Raw genomic sequence first — 6,000 nt, 5'->3', positions numbered from 1 at the left:
TTGCCTTCTGTTTTTACCACAATTGTAATGTGAAATTTCTGGCTGCCCAATCATGCAGGATTGGAAATAGGAAGATTCCTAGACATTCCTCACTTTCTTGATGAGGCAGTATCCTCATTTGCAGGTCATTTAATGTTGTTATGTTTTAATTTAATTTTGGAGCAAGGGTGGCTACTAAGTGCAAATGTTCCTGGTTAATTATATGGTGAAGTGTATGGAATCAAGCTTTTTCCGGGAATTAATTCTTTAATACTTTGTTTTGCTCTTAATTTTTTCTCTGGCAGCTTTAGAGATTTTATGATGCAATCAGAAATGGTGTTCTGGCAGAAACAATTATTTGTACTTTGGGTTTTCAGTAACTAATATTGACTTTCATAGTGGTGCCTAAATTGGTCCAAATGTCATACTGCCCAAGAGGGATTCCAGAAAAAAATTGTGTAAGATACTCTGTAGGAGTATTATACAAAATGTGCATTCATTGCCTTTCTTCAACTACAAAACATTTTCTTGAAGTGGACTGTATAAAATTGTTGGCCTCTTAGTGGAAACATGTAATATGTTCCTCAAATCAGATTTGAGTACCAGACACTGGAATGTAGCTAATATGGCACATTAAAAAATTGTAGGGTTGCAACATTAGCATCTATTTCAGGCAAATTGTTTGAAATTGTAATGAAAAAAATAAACGCATGAAGAACAAACTTCATAAAAGGAAACATGCATGAATTTTGCAAAGTTAAATCCTGCCTTAACCGATCTTCTAGAGGGATTTTTAAGAGTGGTAACAAGCATGTGGATGGAAGTGATTCTGCCAGATTAAAATGATTCTTGACCTGATTCAGAAACACTGGTCTAATGTAATTATGAACTGCACACTTAACATATCCAGTTGTAATACATTAGCAAGTACACTTTCTTTGAAAGCAGCAACACAACTGTTCATATGCAATCAGTTCATTTTATTTAAAAATCTGTACTTTGTAGCTGGAAATCCTTAGGGCTAAACATTTAATACTAGTCTAGAAGCTTATTTAGCCTCCACAATAGACATAGTAGAAACTCCAAACAAGACAGATTATATAAACAAATAGAAAAACATATTTCAGCAGTTCCTATAAACATTTCATAATGTTTCCTAAACTTTGGCAACATAATGTCAGGAAAAGGATAATTTATTTATGTATTTATTTGTTTGTTTTCTAGAGCTGCCCATCTTAGTCAATGACTCTAGGCAGCTTATAATTCAATTGTTCTATTAATTGTTTCCTTTGTTTTTGGAGAAACCTCTGGCTAGGAACAGTAAAGTTTGAGAAGTACTTTTTATAAGTGGAAAAGAATTGGCAATATTTGGTCAAGTTCAACAGTTCTAGATATTTGTGTGCAAACTTCAGTGTAATAGAGACAGGATGTTCCAGGAAAGTTCATGTTTTTTTTTCCAGATGCATCAATCCAGTTATACTCAGATAATTTTCTATGAACCGTTTCTTCTTCTGGAAAATTAATTTCCAGAAAGCTGGTGGTGATTAGATCTTACTAATAAGCAGAGGAGGCATCTAGAATGCTGTTGGAGGAATCTTACTGTTCAGTGGTAAAAGTGTGTGTTTGGATGTATGCCATGGGACTTAGGTGACAAAAAGAAAATATTTTGCCATTTTTATTACCTCTGTTGAATTATGCCCAGTGGCCCTTTTTAAGGCAACCAATTCCCTATAGGGATGAGGAAGATTTGCAAGAACCCCTGAAGAGCCATTGTGAAAAATTCTCATGACTTTTGGCAGACAAATTCACTCAGATTCAAGCTAAAACGTGTTGTCCTCCTTGATCTTTCAATGGTGTCATACATCAGCCATAGTATCCTTCTGGATCAAAGGATTGGAGTGAGGGCAGCAGCCTTTGATGGTTCTCTTTTCTCCTAAGAAGTCAGAACTAGTCTAAAGTGGAGAGGAAAGGGAGATCTGCTTAGAGATGTCTGTTCTGTGCACCACTACACATTCTAGCATTCCACTTCTCCAATAACTGCATGAAATGACAGGAGAGGTCAACTGTCAGCATAAGATCAGGTATCTTCATTATGCTGATGATATCCAGTTATATATTTTGGCCTCATAACAAAAATGCACTAGATGCAGTAGAAGTGCTGACCTGGGTGCTGTCAGATTTTGAATGAGGATGGGAAGAAACATTTTCAGATTCTCTCCAAGGTAGAGTGGCTTTGAGTCCTGGACAATTGGCTTTAATGAAAATGGAACGGGCAAACTTTCTTTTGACCTCTCTAGAAGCATTCCTCAGGCAAGATGTTAGCAAAAAGAAAAGGCATAGGGAAGAAGCCAATCTCTAAACTAAGTTACGTCTACAGAATACAGTATATCTCTCATTTAAAGGCAGTCTTAAAATGGAAAGTATAGACCAGGAGTGTCAAACTGCCAGCCTGTGGACTGGATTTATCATAGCGAAACTGGGCCCACCCCATTGCCGGGCAATGGCAAAAAAGTCACAATACATTGCAACACATCACGTGATGTTGCGAGCTTGACACCCCTGCTATAGACTGCATTATATGTGGAAGGTGTTGATGTCTCTTTACATCAAATACTCAGAAAATGGTTGTTCTTCTCAACTCTGAAAGCACAAAACCATTTGTAGTGTCAAAATTGATATATGTCCTCTAATTTGTTTTTATAACAAAAAAAAATATAACTGCAAATTTTCTCCATTGATGTCATATGTTGCCCCTCCCCATTTTGAGTCCCATTCTGAATATTCAAACTAACATTAGAATCGTTCTTCCCCTTCAGGATACTTTGTAGGTTACCCTAATATCTAATTGTTCTATGCCTTATTTATAGAAGAGAGATGAAGATTATAGGAATTGTAGTTCAATTCATCTGGAGTTCAGCAAGTTAGGGAAGGTGACCAATCAGAACATAAATATAACTGCCGCATTTTCTAGAAAAGATGAATTCCATTCTTTCTTGCTTTTAATTCATTACAGTTTTGCACTATGATAGGCAATCAGACAACAATGCTGAGAATTCCTGGGTGTGCAGCTAACGAGTAGGCTGGCTTGGTCACTCAACAGTGAGAAACTGGTGAAGCGGGCACAGCAGCACCTGCATTTTCTGTGTAGCATAAGAAAAACACAACTTCCTTCACCTTTCCTGACCACTTTCTACAGGGGAACGATCGAGAGCATCCTGTTATACAGCATCACAGTCTGGTTTGGAAGCATCACTGCTTCAGACAGGAAGGCGGTGCAGGGAGTGGTGAGGATGGCCGAAAACATCATTGGCAGTTCCCTCCCCTCCACCCAGGACATAGCACAGAAGCATTGCTTGAGCAGGATCCATAAGATTATCTGGGACACTACTCATCCTCTTCACGACCTGTTTTCCTTGTTACCTTCTGGGAGGAGGCTTTGTGGTATCCGCAGCAGAACATCCAGATTCAGCCACAGTTTCATTCCATACAGCATTAACCTTGTGAACTCTCAAGCTTCCTCCTTCCGTTATATATTCAAGATGGACAATATTTAATATTTATTTGTTATGTATATGTAGCGGTGTGGGTCTATACATAGGTGTGTGTCGTGCATGTGTTCCACTTTGAAAGCGGGCAGCTAAATTTCATTTTTGATGTGTGCCGTTGTGCCCACAGTAAAAAAAAATAACAATAAAGGTTATCGTATATATATTGGATATTATGAGTCCATGAATAACATATAATAAAAAAATAAAAAATGAAATTATTAGTACTTAGCAAAACAAAAATCAAAACCTAGTGTGCAATGGGTTAAGGCTGATGGTCAATTTTCAAATTTAATAAAATATTCCACACACAAAAATGACCTTTCCTAACTCTCTTAAAATAAAACCTGGTATGGCAGAAGAAATTAGTATGGCAGAAGTAATGAGCCTTTTATGAATAGAGACAGAACTCTTAGAAAGTATTATTATCTTCATTATCGTGGTTCTAGACACTAGACCACCAAGGGGCACAAGACGTATGGCGTGCTTCATTAAAACTTTCTGAACTTACAGTATATAATTGTAGTGTGGAAATCCAACTACAGTGGAACCAAACTTTTGTCCCATTGTCACTATTTCATAAATGGAAATACTATGCAGAAAGAACAATGTAATTAGAGAAAAAAGCCCTAAAGCTCCAGACAAACAACATTCACTTTCTTTTCCCTTTTCACTCCTAACTTTTTTTGGAAAGGCTATATGCACGTATTTCTTTCTTGTATGAAATAACAGATATGATTTAGACTCTTAGAGTTGAAAGGACCATATTAGCCTTCAAATTCTACAGCCTAATACAAGGAGTTCTTGACTTACGACCACAATTAAGCCCAAAATTTCAGTTGATAAGTGAGAGTTATTAAATGCATTTTGCCCCATTTTATGACTTTCTTGCCACAGTTAAGTGAATCACTGCCGTTGTTAAGTGAGTAACAAGGTTGCTAACTGAATCTAGTTTACCCATTGACTTTTCTTATCAGAAGGTTGCAAAAGGTGATCACATGACCCCGGAACACTGCAACAGTAATAAATATGGACTAATTGCCAAGTACTTGAATTTTGATCATAAGACCATGGGGATGTTGCAACAGCCCTAAGTCTGAAAAATGGTCATTAATGCCATTGTAACTTTAAATAGTCACTAAACAAATGGTTGTAAGTCGAGCACTACCTGTAGTATAGAAAAAGAGCTCAAAGCATTTATGATATATGGCTGTGCTGCCTCTGCTTGAATACATCCAGCAAAGGGAAGTCCATAATCTAAACTGACTCCCTGTTAAACTGCCCTATCTCTGAGAGCACCTTTATAACATTCAATTGGAATTTTCTATCCTGTAACTTAGGACCATTATACCATGCTCTGAAAATATGTCCTGGCTTTCTGTTGAGGTATCTCTTCTGGTAAATTGAATGGGTATTATTCCTAACTCTCAGAATTATGAAAAGCAGTTAAAAAAATTGTGGGGAAGAGAACTGTTGTGGAAATCTCTCTCTATTCTCATGTTTTGCAGCACTCAAAGTACTTATAGAGATCAAAAGCCTTCAAGAGATAATCAACTTCTCCCATAAAATTAAGTTTGTTATTAAGTAACCGCGCCCTTTCATAATATAACAAAGCTAAATTCTATATTCCACCCTATCTTTATTAAACTGACATCTGACTAATGCAGTGTTCTTAGAAAATTGAGTTATACAACAACAGCATAATGTCTCCTTCCTGTTCTCTTTACATAACACCCAGTGATACGTTTCATCTCTGTCTCGAACACACACATAGAAAGTGCATGTTTTCAGAGTTATTAAACAACTAGCCCATTTTTTAAACCACTGATACAGATTCCAGAAGTTCTTCCAACAGTCCATAAAGATGGTTAAGAATAGCTTCATCTGTTACTTCTTCCCTCCCTCCGCCATACTCACTACTATTCTTTTTAGTTAACAAGCAGTCTTCTTTTTTTTTCATGTAATCAAAGATACCGTATAGTAAAGCATTTTAATGTTTATTCTTTGGTCTCACATTCTGAGCTGAAAATCAGGACATTTTTGTTGATAATGTGCAAACCAGACATTTCTACAGTTGTTATGGGTGCTGCAGCCTATGAGTAAGCAAACATATTATGACATAAATGTCTATGGAGATTCTCAGTCATCTAGGTCATAGTTATCCCAAAGGTGCTTTTTCACGAGGCAACTGGACTTTCTTATTTTTCTTTGAAGACGTTTGGCTTCTCATCCAAGAAACTTCTTCACCTCTGACTGGATGGTGGGAATGGAAGGATTTATACTTCTTGCAGACACCTAGTCATTTGCATTCTTTTAGAGAGTGGTTGAGGCCACCTGGAGGTTTATCTGTGTCATCAGGGTCACCTGAGTAGTGCTAATGGAACTGCTGAAAGGACTGTGTTGTAGACTGGAGATATAAGATGTCGTATCCCTCCCCCCTCTGTTGAGAGAGGGCTGTTCAATTTTGACATAGATG

This window comes from Vipera ursinii, assembly GCF_947247035.1.
Source record: "Vipera ursinii genome assembly, chromosome: 2".
Taxonomy (NCBI): domain Eukaryota; kingdom Metazoa; phylum Chordata; class Lepidosauria; order Squamata; family Viperidae; genus Vipera; species Vipera ursinii.
The sequence above is the reverse complement of the archived record's forward strand: the minus strand, read 5'-3'. Positions refer to the sequence as shown.